Here is a 17,166-nt window from a genome sequence, read left to right as displayed (position 1 = left end):
AAAACAAAAAATATTTGTAGGGTTATATATTTTGACACATCTTGATATGCCAATGATGTGGAAAGTAATCACATTAATTTATAATTTGATTTTTTTATAGGTATAAGAGGTCTTAAAATAAGTGATGAATTTCGCACACTTATATATAATATAACTCAAGAATCGTATTTTTAATTGCATAATATACTATCTTCCAAACTTTGAAAGTATTATGATAATATAGCTCTACAAAGTCGTCATCTGAAAGTATCTACTAAATTTCTTTCCTTGAAAATAAAAATCTTCCACACATTTGAGTAGACCCATTCTAATCCAAACAAATCATGTACGTTTATATGTTCTAAGATGATGGGATTAATTTGAAGTATACCGGGTTATGCAGTTGATTCAACATTACACAGGAATTGAGACATGATGGCTACTAATGAACAATAGAACAAGCAAAACCCTGTGAATATGGGCAAAGGAAAATGTGTTTATGTAGGAGAATGTGCTTTGCATTTTTTGGGCAAAGCAAAACCAATTGGGATTAAAATTACAACATACACAACTCCTTATTGTAATGAACGCTAAGAAATTATCAACAGGAACGGATTCATCCTCCATCGAGTTATCAATGCACTATTTGATATACGCACAAGTCAATAAAATGCAAGCAAGTAATAGAGTCCAAATTGAACCGGGTAAGTCCAAATACATAGGCTTAGAAAAAAGCAAAAGAAAAAAGAAAAAGCTTAGAAAAAGTCCAAATACATAGATCAAAGAAGAAAAGTGGCATGTACTTATAAAAAGATACTGATTTGCACGAAAAATAAAAAAATAAATAAAAAAAATAACAAAAGGCGCCGCTTTCCATGTAAGTATTGTACTAACTGAAGGTTATATATACATCCACTGTAAATGGAAAATCCTTCGTTTATGGCTCTTCTTCCATTGCAGAATGGCATATAATTTCTTCCGGCTTTTCTCTAACTTTCTGCACCAAACTCTAATTTCATGGCAACCTTCTATGTCTGTAGGGTTGTTTTGGATTTGTAATTTTATGAATTCTTTTTTAATTTTGATTTTGTGTTTTTGTTGTTATTTTTTGATTTATCAGTTGTGGGTATTTTCGTTGTATGATAGTTGTTTTTATTTTGATTTTTGTTGTAATAATTTCCTCGTTTATTAACATAATTCAAAGGACTAAATTGGAATCATAATTAATATATCTACTATTATAAAAATCAGACAATTTTATCTCATCTAATTAGGGTCTGTTTGGAGTTACGTTAGGAGTCTTAAAAAGTGTTTAAATATTCCTAAAAGCTCTTTAATGAAAAAATTAGGTCATTTAGATGTTACATATTAAAATACTTTTAATTTCAAATAAACTAAAAAATACGTTTGAAGAAAAGTATTATTTTGATACTTTTTCTTAAAAGTACTTTCCTGAATAATGCGAAATATAATTTGAATTTTAAAAATACCGTTAATGGACGAAAATATCCATACAACTTTAAAATAATTACAACTTTCAAACTTTTAATGATATAATCATAATCTTTAAAAATTTAAATAATTATCATTTCTACCTCAAAAAATACTTTTTTAATTTATTTTCAAACAAACGTAACATGTTTAAAAGTATTTTAAATATATAATTACCAAACAGAATAACTTTTTAATAGTAAAACTTATTACTTAAGTAATAAGTTCTAAAATTATAAACTATATTTTTCACCACAATATCAAACATACACTTATTATAATTTTTATATAAAATATAATAAATAATTTAATTTTTTAAAATTTTAATATAAAATTAATATTAAAAAATTATATTATAATAATATTTTATTTATTACTATTCAAAACATCTAATCTCATACCTATCTAACCAGGCCCCGTCTGCCCTCCAGCTCGTGCCGCCGTCGTCCAACTCCAATAGGGGTAGATCTCTCTCTATCTTCCCTTCTCTCCTCTTCGACCTCTCAGAGTATTAGTAGTGGCCTCAACAAATTTTAACTAAAATTTAGCTAAAAAATTCACTTTTATAAATTTTAGCTAGCCACTTTTTACAACACCAAATAATAGGCTCAACAAATCTTTCACTATTCTATTAAAATATTGATTTTGAACTTTGGCTAGTCTCTTTCACTCAATAAATTTAGCTAGCCATATAGCCAAATGTTAAATTTACTATTCATTTGTTGATTTTATTTTACACTTTGGTTATTCTTTGGTTAAAATTTAACTTTGTTGAGCCCACTACTGGTGCTCTCACCCTCCTTTCTCCGCATCGCCGTTTGCCCTTCTGTTTTTGTTTTGCTCCACCGTGTCCTGCACGACCAACGCAACCCCCCCATAAACACCTTAGCCGCGACAACCCCTCGCCGCCGTCACACCGACCCAAGCACGGCTGTCGCGCGGTGACCAGCACCACCAAGTCGATTGGCCACCGTTTGGGCCCTTCGGTTCCTCCATCAAAACTCGCGCCCAGCGCTGTCGCACTTCTCACGGCAATGCCACCGTGAGCCTCCCCACCAGAGCAACCCCAACAGTGAGAACCACCACCACCAGCCACTGATTTCCTCCCAACCACCCCTTAAGCAATTTTTTTTATTTTTTATTTTTTTCCCGTCTCTCTCTCGTTGCTTATGAAGAAGAGAGTAATTTTCTGATTTTTTTTTTGTGCATTTTCGCCCAGCCCCGTCGCACTTCTCACGGCAACGCCACCGCGAGTCTCACCACCAGAGCAACCCCAACGCTGAGAACCACCACCAGCCAGCCACTAATTTCCTCTCAACCAGCCCTTAAGCAAAACTTTTTTTTTCCCGTCTCTCTCTCACTCTCTCTCTCGTAGCTTTTGAAGAAAAGGTTAATTCTTTTTTTTTTTTGTGCATGTTTGTTTTCTGTTATTTTTTTTGTAATGTTTGTTTTGTGAAAAAAAATGTATGGATTTCGTTTTTTAGGTTTGCATGTCATTGTGTTATTGTCTTTTTATTTTTTTCTTTAAATTGTCCTGGTTTGATTTTTTGCAGGATTTTTGGACTGTGGGCTGGTTTTTGTGGATGTTTTTAACTGCTTTGTCGATCGGTTTGGTTTCTGAACAAAATCTGTACAGTTCGGGTTTTCTTTAATCTTTGTGTTTCTCTTCTTCTTCTTCTTCTTGTTCTTGTTCTTTTTTATTTTTTATTTTTTTTATTTTAATGTGCTAACAGTGTGTTTCTCTCTTATTTTTTTTTTCCAGTTTTTTGGCCTGAAGATCATGCTGGTTTGATGTTTGTATATGTCTTCCCTTAAAAAGTTTATTCTCTTTTTATTTTTTTATTTAATTGATCTGATTTTGTGGTTTGTATTTTGCAGGGGCATTGGACTGTGGTTTGATTTTTGTGCATATTTTTATGTGATGGTTACTTCTCTACAATTTTTTGAAAAAAAGCAGATGGCTTTGACTTTTTTTTTTAGCTTCCCTCTGTTTGTTTCTTTTTCAGCTCTTAAAGTCTACTTTTACTGATTCTGTGTTTTCTCTTGTTGGTTTTGAAGAAAATGGCAACTCATGCAGAGAATGTGTTCCCTACCAGATAAGAACATGGTCAACTATTCTCAGCATGAAATTACTTATGGGCAGGTATAATTTTTGGAATATAATGGTAGACATACCTATTTTTGACAAAACAGGTCATATATTATAGTTACAGAAAGACTTGTATTGGAAAGAATTTAGTCAAGAACTGGTTGAAAAAGGTTAATCATAAAAGATTTTGAAGATTGTAGGAAACAGAGAAGACTGAGAGAAAGAGAAACAAATAAAGTAACAAAAGTTTTGAATATCAGTGATTCTGGATTGCTCACACATATGGCTTGTATATTTTCAATTTGCTTAATCATTGCGATCATAATGGTTATGTGCTGCCTACTTGGGCATAAATTTTTGTAAAATCTGGAAACTAGAAGACCATGGTATCTCTTATCTTTGCTTAGCAGAAAATGATATGCTTTTAAATGGATGCTTTTCTATAACTTAAGATTCTATTTGATAACTTGCATTCCATAGTGTTTGGATTCTCTGCAAAATCTGAAGTATCTGAATCTGAATGGCTGCCAAAAGATCTCCAATGTGGGAATTGAAGCTATAACCAATGTTTGTCCTACATTGAAGGTCTTCTCTATGTATTGAATATGAGGTATTTAATATTCATTGGGTTTGCAAATTTACAAAGTTTTCAGGTCGTATTTTTAGATCCAAGAGGCTTATAGATTGAATAGAATGTTCATAAATGTTTATGTTGGCAGGTTATATATTGAGTATATTGGATATGCTATGCATGAACAATGGTTGGGTGACGGATTTGGGTTGAGCTCAAGTGATATATGGATTGGGTATGAGTATGTGTATCGATTTCAAGAGCATTTTCAGATTTTGTGATATGTGAATTTGGTTTATGATTATACGGTTGCGTTATTTATTATGTTGAACTCAGGTGTTAGATGGATAAAATATCTACATTTGTGTTGGATTGGATTACATGGGCAGCAAGCATGTTGATATGCCTTACAATTTTAGTTATGTATATGGGAGTGTGAAGTGGAGTGATGTGAATTAGTACTAAATATTGAAGTGATATGTTGGTTGGGATTGTTGCTGGCTTGTATCAGGCTTGAAAGAGCATTTGTAGGTTGATATTAACAGCTGGACAGACTATATTGAAAGTGGTTTTATTGCATTTCATGGTTGTGTTGATTGTTGCATATTGAATTTTAATGGATGGTGATTTAAATTTGTGTATATTGATTGGCATGTTACAGTTGGACATGTTATGTGTGTACCTTGTTCAGGTGGTGGAAGCAGCAGAGACTGAAAGCAGAGGAGGGAGGGGAGAGGATGTGGTCCATCCCCTCAAGGTTTCTTTGGAGGACCTCTACAATGGGACATCTAAGAAGCTGTCCCTCTTGTGATGCAATCTGCTCCAAGTGCAAGGGGTTAGTACTGTATTTTTACATATTTTGACATGTTAGGTACTTTCTCTTCATTCTTCCCATATGGAATTTGTGTGGCGTTTTTGCTGTAAAGGTTCCATGTCTGGTGCTTCAATTAAATGTTCTGGTTGTCAAGGTTCTAGAATCGAAGTCTCCATTAGGCACCTTGGCCCTTCCTTGATCCAGCAAATGCAGCATGCTTTCAATGAGTGTAAGATATCTCTTGTGAGTATAGTAGGACAGGAAAGAAGTTAATGTCACAAGTAGAGAGTTATACTATGTTTACTATATGGTGAACACATAAGTATTTCATATCGGATGTATACTGATAGACTGGAAATAATTATGTACAAAATCATTTGTTATGTTCTAAACTATTTCAGCTTTAATACCAATTCTTCTATGTTGTATGTAATGAACACATTTATTAATCAATTTGTACTGTTATCTGCTTCTACAGCGGGCTTTTATATTCTGGTAAAACTTTATTTATTAATACCCCTGTTACCTTTCACGTTAAAATTGACTAATAAATCGATATCTCTGTACATTAAGCTAGCTAGATTACTGTTGCACTAGTGCATAGTGCTAGAAAGCTCGTGGTTATGGAGGTGCTATTTTTTGCTTGTTTAAAAGGCATACATTAGCTGCCAATACTCCTGTTTATATATTGTGAAGGCCATTACAATCGAAGTTTTTATAAGTTCTTATCCCTACATTATCCGTATGGTGTCGGTTTTTTCTGATGTTTGTTAACTATTATGAAACTATGATATGATTGCATATGACATTTTGGTAGTTTTGGCAGTTTCTGGTTCATCTAATTGCAAACGGCTCTGGAGTGGAGATCTAGGTCTACTTTTTTTTTTATTGGATCGCGTGATGCTCGAAAAATGGGTTCAGAGTCTGTTTTTGCTCGTTGTTGGAATAGGTAATTTAATCCAGTTCAGGTCCCTTTTGCCACACTCATTTTGATGTTCAAGGTCAAATGTGTCAATTAAACCATGCTCATAATTCAACCATGAGCATAATCTGGATTTTGAATTGGGACCTTCTCTTTCAGGTAACAATTAAGTCCAATGATCCAGTATGGGCGACGGACTACCTAATTAAGTAGCGGCGTTTTTTTTGGATAGATGCCGGCGCTTAATGGACAAAAATGCAAGTGATATCCAATATATCTATTCTGATACTATTACTGATAGGGTATCTGAGGATGATGCCTTTGTAGTTGATGAGGTCTCTGAATCAGGTTTTTCCATTGATAGTAAGGTTTGTTAAAATGATATTAGTACAAATGATGAGATCTTTGAAGCTGATGCTGCTACGAATGGTGTGGTCTTTGAAGGCCATGTTGCTACGCATTGATGATTTGAAGCTGATACTGCTATGGATGGTGTACGTGGTCTTCGAAGGCCATGTTGCTATAGATGGTAAAGTCCCTTGAGGTGATACCACCACAGATGATGAGGTATTCGTGGTTCAATAAGACAAATTTAAGTGATACCATCGCCAAGTCGAGGGTTACAATTAGGCCTGTTCATCTGGGTTCCGACCCGGAAATCCGGGTAGACCCAAACCGGAACCCGGATTTCAAATCCGGGCCGGAACCCGGCCCGGGTTGGTCCGGGTCATAAACGGGCCGGAACCCGGATGAATCCGGATTTTTCAAAACCCGGATTCCGGGTTCCGGATTAAACCCGGTTTTTTTTTTTTTAAACCACATATAAAAGCCTAAATGTATCCAATATTTTCACATATAACTCTGATTTTTTTAAAAAAAATAAAAATAAATTTGATTGTGCACTTTAGAGGTTGAAAAATATCACTCCTATATAAAAATTCCACTTAATTTGCCTCCCAATAAAAATGCATGTCAAACCAAAAAAAATTCCAATATTCATCTATGCAAGTATGCATGCATTACAATACAATCCACTACATATTATATTATTTGTTATTTATACATTACATTACGAAATACTAAATTACAATATATGAATTATAAAATCAGTAATTTAATTTCCACAACAAACAGCAACTTCAAAGAGATTGGCCTCAAAGTGATCCTGCAAAAAATAAAATAGAATGAAAATGGCATTTTAGTCTTCCCGGTTTGTAACTACTCAAACATTCTCATGATCAAAACAATAAAATAGAGAGTTTCTAATAAGCAGCAGTAAATACACTAGCTTTTATTCAGTATCCATCTAACACTAACAATACAATAGTACCTTGAACACATAAAATTTACAGATTGATCAATACACTGGCTTTTAAATGTTTGTGATATTGATTTGTGAAAGGAAAACAAAATGACCAATATGATGCTTTTCTTTTTTGTTTTTGGTCTCATGGATCATGACTCACATCTGCAGGTAGCATCCTCAATCTCGCTACAAATCACTGTCTACAACAAGAAACAAATGATATTATTTCAACAGTTGAGCGATATTAAGGATGTCTAGAGAATAACATGTAGGGTTCATTATGCACAACTTATTACTGTCAGCAAAATTAGCAACAGCAAAGATCTTCCAACCTTTTGAAATTGTTACACTGTAGAAAACCAACCAACTTATCTGCTGGACAAATTGTTACACTAGCTTTTATTCAGTATCCATCTAACACTAATAATATTCTTAATATTGAACTTACTCTAAAAACGTTAAGATTTATCAAATATGATTTTCAAAACCCCCCATAGACCACTCTGATATTATACTTTCAACAATATACTCCCATTACTTCTATACTAACAAAACAATCCAGTTCAACAAAGAATCATATGATATTCAGCATGTTTCGTAGGTTCAAGGGCATTACCCTCAATATTACAGCAAATAAGCATCATTCAATGAAGACCCAAGTAATAGAAGATCCTAAGGCATCTACCAACAAGAGGATCAACACAAAAAAATATTGACTAACAAAAAATACGTATGCTAGCACAGATCTGACCCACAAAGAATAAAATTGATAAGCAGAAGAGAACATAAAGAATAAAATAGTGTAGCCATAGCTCAAACCCATCTATATGTTTGACAGAAATCGGGTGCTCCAAACGGCCCTCCTTTTCCTATAAATCCACAAAAATATTCTCTAAGATTCTAGAAATCCAGATCTAACATTTAGATCTCCATTTAGAGGTGGAGATTGAACAACACTTGAAGTAAACAAAAAAAAAGATAAAAAAAAAAAAAAAAAAGATAAATCCACAACCCTCGAGCTCAAGCCGTCGGTTTGATAACTCACAACCCTCGTGCTTAAGCCGTCGGTTTGATAACTCACAACCCTCGAGCTTAAGCCGTAGGACCACCCTCGAGCTTAAGCCGTCATCAACTGAGACGAAATCCACAACCAATCGGAACCAATCGAACAACAGAACAACACAGAGAGAGAGAGAGAGAGAGAGAGAGAGAGAGAGAGAGAGAGAGGAAACTGGGGGAGGGAGGCGAAGCACTTGCAGAGCAGAGAAGAGAGAGGGAGTGAGAGAGAGGGATCGATCTGAAATGGGTCTCGGGGGGGGGGGGGGCGGTGGGTAGAATTAGGGTTTTTTTAGTTTATAAAATCCGGGTACCGGGTTTTAAACCTGGGTCCGGATTAATCCGGTATTTTAAATCCGGGTTCCGGCCCGGATTTGACCCGGGCCGAAAACCGGAACCGGAATCTGGTATACCGGATTTCGGTCCGGGCCGGATTTTATCCGGCCCGGATGAACAGCCCTAGTTACAATTCTCTCAAATAGAGTAATGCTAGTTCTTATCCAAGATTGACATTTCTGTTCATACCTACTGATATGACACGTTTTAAGCAATTTGGATCGTTTGTAATGTAATTTTTTAATATTATTTTTATTCATATTTTTAGCTTTCTACAAATATTGATTTTTGGGGATTTAGAAAATCAGATGTAGAGAGAGTCAAATAAATATTATGTTTATTTTTTTTTTAACAATTCCCTGATTAATGCTAATTTACAAAGTTATATGAAATGAGTGCTTAAGGATAAGAAGGTAACAAATAATTTCCCCAGTGAACATGATGCCATGTCATTGCACTTCCCTTTTACTTTATTAAAAGGAACCATTGGTTCTAATTAAGTCAATTAAAAGGTAACTTTTACACTTTGAAAATGTTTTAAATGGAGACGTCTACTTTTATTTGAAATACCTCTAACAATATTCAAAACTAAACTTGAATTGATCAGGAATTTATTTGAGTTTTGGTTTTAGGAATACTCTTTTTCATTTCATGTATTTTGACTTGTTAAAAAATATTTTTAATAATACACGAAAAAATTTTTAATCATGATCAATTATATTTAATCACAATTAAAAATAACAAAAATGTAATCAGGTTCTTAATACACACAGGCTATCAAGAAAATTGTATTTTTGCTCTTTACAGAATATATAAATATATATATTGGTAGAGGTGAATTTGATCTGGTCCAGTCGGTCTATGAGGGGTTTTTGGGACGGGACCGAACCCTTTTGGTCTAGGATTTTTTTCACTCTGGACTGGATTGAACTTCGATATAAACCAAATTGGACTAGAACCATTTGGTTTGGTCGATCTATCAATATGTCGGTCCATTCAATTCGACCCAATACCAAGCAAATATTGTTTCATCTTTATATTTTTTGGCAAATAACTTAATAAAAAAATTATTTAAATTATTAATATTAAAATTAAGTTATAAGTATCAAAATCATAAATATACTTATAATTAAATATTTTTTTAAATTAACTTATACTTTAGTATTCATCATCATTAATAATGGCCTATATTAAAAATTAAAATTCTAATATTTTATGTATCATACATGGTTAATGAACATTAAATAACTTCATTGTCCATAGATTATTGATGCTTACTTACAACTTAGATATTTAAAAAAAAAATTACCTAATTACTTTAATTAAGTATAAATAGTAAAATATGTATGAATGTATGTTGTATTAACACATAATGACATAAATAATCATATGATTTATGATATATTATTAATTAATAACATATATTATTTAACAATTTATATGGTCAAATATAATAGATTAGATGAAAATACATAATTAACTTATATAATTATTATGTAAAATAATATTATATATATATATTGTTGTTTCGGTTTCGATCTGGTCCGATCAAAAAATTATAAAGTTCAAAACCAGACTGAAATCTCTTCAATCCCCAATTATAAGACTAAAATTGACTAAATAAATTTTCGATTCGGTCCAACCTGAACTAACCATTCAATTGATCGATTTTTTTCCTATCCAGAACAAAAAATTTAAATCCCTATATATTAGCATAGACTATAGAGTCATTCTCTAAACAAAGTATATTAGCATAGACTCATTCTCTAAACCTTGGAAAGTAAGTGTACATACCAACCAAAAAGATGCAGGTGGTTATAGAAATAAAATAAATTAAGTGAAATTAAAAGATGAGTTGGGAGTGAAAAAATTGTCGGCAAAAAGTAAATATACATACCCCCAAGAAGTGAAGACGAAAGTAGCTGTTGAAATAAAAATATAAAAATGAATGCATCCATGTCGGTGTGTGTGGTGTACAGCCAGACGAGTTAAAAATAAGATTATATGAAAGTTTAAAATTAAATAAAATATTATTATAATATATTTTTTAAAATTATTTTTATTTTATGATTTAAAAAAATTGACTTTTTTTAAAATTTAAAAAAATTATAATAATTAAATGAGTTGAGATCAATTTTAAATCTAAACAATCTCTTAGATATGGTTTAGATAATGAATTGAGATGATATATGTTGATATGAAAGTTAAGAATTAAATAAAATATTATTAAAATATGATTTTTTTAATATTATTATTAATTTAAAATTTGAAAAAATTTAATTATTTATTATATATTATATAAAAATTTTAAAAAATTATTAATTTAATGAGATAAGTTAAAATAAAATGAATTAAAATAAATTTTATATCCAAACAGCACTTTAATCTTTTTCGCCCGTTTGGTCGGTGGCATCTTCACCTTTTCGTTTGGCTTCTTGCCGCTGTAGAAATAAAATAAATTACATGAAATTAGATAATTGGCTGTGGGACCCATTGTCAGGTGAATGTGAAGGCAATACGAACACAAATGACAAGAAGTGCATACTTTTCATTGGAACACAAATTACAAAACCCTCATCACATCACACAAATGTCAAGAAGTGCTGAAACCTCGTCACCATCAGCTTACTTTACCCAAAATAATCATTTGGTTTTTTCAAGGAAACATGATAGGGATCGCGACCAGAAATCTCAGTTGCATGACATGAGAACTGAGATTTTTTTTTCAAGGAAAATGGATCGCCCCCTTTTTTGTTTTTTTTAAAAAATCAACTTAATAATTAAAAAATTATTTTTTAATAAAATTCTAATTTTTTTCCCTTTTTGAAAATATTTAAAAGAATTTAAAAATAATATAAAAACAAAAAATAAAAAAGCTCAAAATACAAAACCAATAACCTGCAGTGCGGGATCCTACCACCACCCTTTTTTCAAACCCACAAGTTAATATAATAACTTTTTATCGACGACACCCAAATATAAAAAATAACAATTTTGTCCCTCCACGATGTGTCGCTATGGGACCGGTGGCCCATCATTTAGAATTAGAGCTGTATAGCAGTCGGTCCAGACTAAAAAATTGACTGGATCGGCAGGTTCAGTTCGGTCCGGTTCGAACCGGACCGAGCAAATAGACATTCAATTTCGGTCTTGCCACTTTGCTAAAATCGGTTTTCAGTCCGGTCCACGGTCCAGGCTTCCTTGAAACGAATTGGACCGGACCAACCAAAGTTTTTTTTAATTTATATATTTATTTTTTATAATTAATATGTCATTTTCATCGAACCTATTAGGCTATTACCATTTACAATATAAATTTTTAAATATATAATTACAAATTAATATTCTATTAATTAACCAAGGTATATTATAATATATTAATATTATTATCAATTAACTTATCACCAATTCACTATTAACTAATTACTATTACTAACATCTACATTTATATCTAATTAAAGTGTATAGATTATTTTTTGTAAATTACATAAGTTGTAAGTAAATATAAAGCAATTGGTAAATAGTAAATTAACTAACTTAATAGCTAATACCAATTTCCCATTAACTAATTAGTAACATGATAACATCTACAATTCTACATCTATGAGTCTATGACCTAAGTTGCAACTAAATATAAAGCATGTATGTATAATTAAATTATTTATGCTTATTACTTCCTATACAAAATGTACAAAATGTAAATATATAGCTCATTCCTTATTATGCATTAACTTAGAAGTTAGAACTATCATAATACATTGATAATTTGATATACTCTAATTAGTAACAATTAACATCATCAATATAATATTAATTATATATTTTTTTAATGAGTTAATTAAATAATTATATTGAATAGTTTACTTAATTTAAAATTTACTAATTCAAATAATTTTTTTTATTAATTTATGTGTTAAAAACAAGTTAACAAATGAGAATACATATTTACTAAGGGAAGAAACGGCACCGTTTAGTGCAAAAAGGGACCTAAACGGCGCCGTGCACAGTCCAGGGAGAAGACTCGTTAATCCACAACCCAGCCGAAATTTTTTTTTTGCCCTTTCCCTTGTTAAAACTGCGCCATTTAGGATTGTTTACAATCCAAACGGCGTCGTTATGTACAACCCTAAATTCTAATTCACTTAGAGCACTCACATCCCGTTCTGCATCTCTCCCCCATCCTTATAATTTAAGGAAAAATTATCGGTTTGGCTCAAAAACCCTCTCCATCCCGTTCCCCAAAATGGGGATGAAAATTAGGGGTGCTATAGGAGGTCCCCATATTTGAGGACCTACTGTACATCCGCATCGCTCTCTCGCCCCAACGGTTGCCCCTTCCAGCCCGCGTCTTCTTCTCCCCCCCTCCCTCGCAACGCAGCACGGCCGGATTCTGCCCTCCTCGACTGTAAGTGCTATTTATTCTCTGATTTGGCTTTGTTTTTCTTCTGGGTTTCCCTGTTTTGTCCGAATCGCTTTTTGTTTTTCTTCTGGGTTTCCCTCGTAACGTCTGTGGAATCAACGTTGCTCTTTTGGGTTGGTTTGGTGCTGTGATCAACTAAATCACAAAATCGGCAAAGCGTCGCATCACTCGCCGTTGTCATTTTCTCTTCCCGGAAGGGCCGATCATCCTCTGAGAGGCTCATCTTCTCGCTTAGATTTAGATTACAGGGAGAGAAAATTGAGCGACTCTATTTTTTCGTGGGTGATTATTACTTGTGTCAAAAGAAGGGGTGGGTTGGAAGTTTGGTGCTTGAGGGCGTGTGGTGTGGATCCGGTGCTCATGGATAAAGTCCTTCACAAGCTCCGGAAACTGGACGCGTACCCTAAACTGAGCTCAGCGATTCAGTACGATTCTGTTCTTTTTCTCTTGTTCGTTATCTTTGTAATTCCTAAACTAGTGTGAGTTGATGTTCTTCTGTATTTGATATATACTTCCGGTTCTGGGTCCCAAGAAATCGAAGACACTCGATTCATCTGGTCAGAATGTGGTGTTGGGTCCAATTTAATTGGAAGATCGATTTTTTTAAAACTTTCTTTTAATTATCGTGTTTATATTCCTTCCACTCCTTCCACCATCGTTTTAACGTTTTTCGATGGAGTCCAGGGGATGCAGTTTGTGATATATATGTCTTGGTGTTAATTTGCAGGCTACGGTAGCAGATTTGCAGGAGGCGATTCATCAACGAAGTAAGTGCTGGATGTGGTTCCCTTATTGTTGCGTTTTTTATGCAGATTTTTAGCCCGAACAGCCAACTTCGCTTTGTTGGTCAGTTAATCAATGTTTAGCAAATTAGTTTAGCTTCGGTTGTTTTTGGAAGGCAATAGGGTTACTTTCTCTAGTGAATCTCAGTAGTTAGTACTGATTTCATTTCTTATAAAAATTACCATAAGTTCCATAAATGGCTGTGAAATTGAACCACTGGTTTGCTATGGATCCCCTTTGATTGATCTTGTATTCAGAAAAGTGTGAAGGGCATCTGTTCTAGTTGCTCTAATGTTGGCCATTTAATGTTCTTCCTTTAAATCGTCTTATTGAAGAGTTAAGCGAGAATAAAATGTTGGCCGTTTAATGTTCTTCCTTTAAATGTTGGCCGTTTAATGTTCTTCCTTTAAATGTTGGCCGTTTAATGTTCTCAGGAAGTTTGTGCATGCCCTCTCTCTCGACCTTGGTGTATATAATCTTTTTATCAAGAAAATTGTACTTTATAAGCTACTTTTAAAAGAAATCCTACTTTTAATTTCATTGCATCACTAATATTATTTTTTTGATAAGTAATAAGATATTGCATCACTAATATTTATATGCAAGATCGGCTTTAGACTTCATGCTTAGTTATTGTTTCTGGACTTCTGGTGTCTGAACGTGGCATTTCCTAGCTCACCATGTTAGGTTTGTTCATTAGTGCTCAGTTATTACTTCCCCTGCCCCCCAAAAAGAGAAGAATGAGTGCATGTCTGAGTGTTGAGACCTTTGCATGTCAAGTGATATCATTAACTCAATTTGCCTCTCTTACATCAACACACTGTCAGGCTTTTGTATTGAACCTATTGCATAATTTATTTATTCCAAATATGTTCTGGTTCTTCATGTTTCTCTTTTTTCTTCAAATATTAACAAATAGTTCTATCTAAAATTGTTTACATTCGTTTATTAGTGGTTGTTATTTAATTTTTTATTTTATTTGTATATGTATATTTTTTTTCAGTTTATCTCTTTCATGTGGAACACAGACTATGAATATATTTGGAATGTTGGTCATTGAGTAATTTCTTCTACCTTGTTTGGTCATTTGCAGTGTTTCGTGTCATTCGGGGGAGGGGGGAATATAATTAGGCTGTGATGATGGGGTTAATTCAGAAGTGTAATTGGGGCCCCATCGATATGGCGGGGTAATCGTTACTTGAATAGGCCAAGTTGCAGTTTGTGGTACTCTCCATAAACTGCAATTTCCATTCGGGTGAGGTTTTGCAGCCATTCGATGTTGGACTCCTAGATTACGCATGTTGTCCATATTTACACCATTCTGAGCCACATTTATTGTCTTATTCAATATGGGGAACCGGATGGGAATGCTCATATTTTTTGTTTTGTGATTTGCATACTGTTTGTTGTTGTTTGTATTCTATTGCGAAGAAGGAATCAGATCAGCGCATTATGATGATGGATGTGAGTGTCATGCCAGAAATGCAACGGCTATATTTCCAGCAACTCCAGAGGGAAATCATGATGAGACGCAGTAATGCCCGAGATTTGGATTGATTGTAATGTAATTTTTTTATTGTACTTTTGATGATAGTTTCCTGTTATACTTTTGTGCAAGTAAATTGGATGCCATAATTTCAGAAACAATTATAAGTTATGCCAAATTTAATCCACTATTACATGAAAGAAATACGAGGCCACTGTTACCGAGAAAAAAATACGTGAAATTTTATATTCAATACGTGACTTGGTTCAAAACCATTAAAAAAACGGATAAAGAATACTAAATAATAAAACATGGTCATCACGTTAGAAAATGCATTAATTAAATAAAAAAATTATTATTTTTATAATACGAATTTCGGTTTAAAAAATGTTGTATTTGATAGTCAAAATCGTAAAAAAATTTTTATAGAAATTGATATTTGAAAAAAAAGATAATAAGACGAAAGAGTTAGTAGTTAAAATTGTAAATGGAAGAGAGAGAAAAAAGTAATAAAAAAAGAATAGAGAAATATTATTTAATAGAATAGAGATAGGGATGGGGAATGGGATGTGGGAGGTTTTTAGAAGATGAATAAAATTTAGGGATAAATTTGAGGAAAGGTGATTTTGAGTTAAATTATAGGGATGGGGATGAGGATCCGGATGAGGATGCTCTTACCCCTCGGCCCTCCCCCAATTCTCTCTCATCAGTCATTCCCTCTCAAGTTCTCAACTCTCAAACTCTCTCTCTCAGATCTCTCTCGTTCTCCCCTAGCCCCCCCATTCCCTGAAGGTTGAGTCCGTGGACACTGGAGTGGGACCTTGACCAACATAAAATTTCAGCTCGCAATCTGGGAAGGCAGTTCACAACAGCAGACCTTTGTACAGATTTACTTTTTCCGATTTTATTTCTTGATTTCGTGAATCTGGGCATCTCGGTTTCAAAATGTGAATTTATGATTCTTGAATCTAGGTTTCTTGTTGGTGAATCTGTTTGTTGTGTGATTTCATGGTGATTAATGATTCAGTGAATCTGAGATGGCTTGAATAACATTTACTTGGTTGAATCTGAGATGGCTTGGTTTGATTGTTTTATTGTAATCTATTTGCTAGAAATTAGAATGAATAAATATGATTTGAAAGTTAAGATTTAGAAAGGGATGTTTATATTGTTCAACAAAAATGAATGACTTCACCAGTAAGTAGAAGTAGTGGGCGAAGACAAAAAAGAAGAGGGTCATGAAATTTAAAGAAGGCAGAGTGGCCTATATATCAATAGGTTATTTGAAAGTGGATTGAGTCCAATAGCAATGAAGGGTTTGCTTAGAAATTCCAATTAGTAAGATTTCCTGTATTTTGAGTAAAATATCTTTTTAATAGGTAGGTAAGAGTAAAATATCAATGTAGTAAAACATTTGTAGCCCATTAAACTCAAAGCATAATAAACTTGATGATTTAGATAGTTTCAGCAAATAGAGCATTAGAGCATTAAATGAACTGTGTTAGCACAAGGGGAAAGAGCTACTCCAGTCCAGAATAGAACGACACTAAAAGAATATATATGTGTGTGCGTGTGTGTATATATATATAAACTGTGTTAAAATCAAAACATATATTGATGCAAATAAGATCATCACATGAACTCAAACATGTGATATTTTTCATTATTTACTCATTCATTTTGTGGAATCCCCAATCATCATTTGACATCAGTTGCACCATTTTGATGATATACCTCAAGCATCACCAGGTGCTTCCAGGGTTCTTAACTTGCATGTCCAATGTGCATAGAAGTTGAAAAAGATGAGATCATATAAGAAGCTGATTATAAACAAGCAGCGCTCTAAACACAAAACGCCAGACCACCATCGCATGAGCAAAACCATTCAAATATCCCCAAACAACTCACTTTTT

The 17,166-nt window shown here is 33.3% G+C and overlaps 1 long non-coding RNA gene across 1 annotated transcript; it reads left to right on the top strand.

The window, feature by feature from the left end:
* The first annotated feature begins 12,975 nt into the window (after positions 1-12,975).
* On the top strand, positions 12,976-15,457 carry LOC122294048. The gene is made up of 3 exons (XR_006237456.1): positions 12,976-13,409; positions 13,712-13,751; positions 14,861-15,457. It is a non-coding gene; the product is annotated as an uncharacterized LOC122294048 (long non-coding RNA).
* Positions 15,458-17,166: the final 1,709 nt, after the last annotated feature.

Source organism: Carya illinoinensis, chromosome 14, assembly GCF_018687715.1.
Source record: "Carya illinoinensis cultivar Pawnee chromosome 14, C.illinoinensisPawnee_v1, whole genome shotgun sequence".
Classification (NCBI taxonomy): Eukaryota; Viridiplantae; Streptophyta; class Magnoliopsida; order Fagales; family Juglandaceae; genus Carya; species Carya illinoinensis.
The sequence above is the reverse complement of the archived record's forward strand: the minus strand, read 5'-3'. Positions and strand labels throughout refer to the sequence as shown.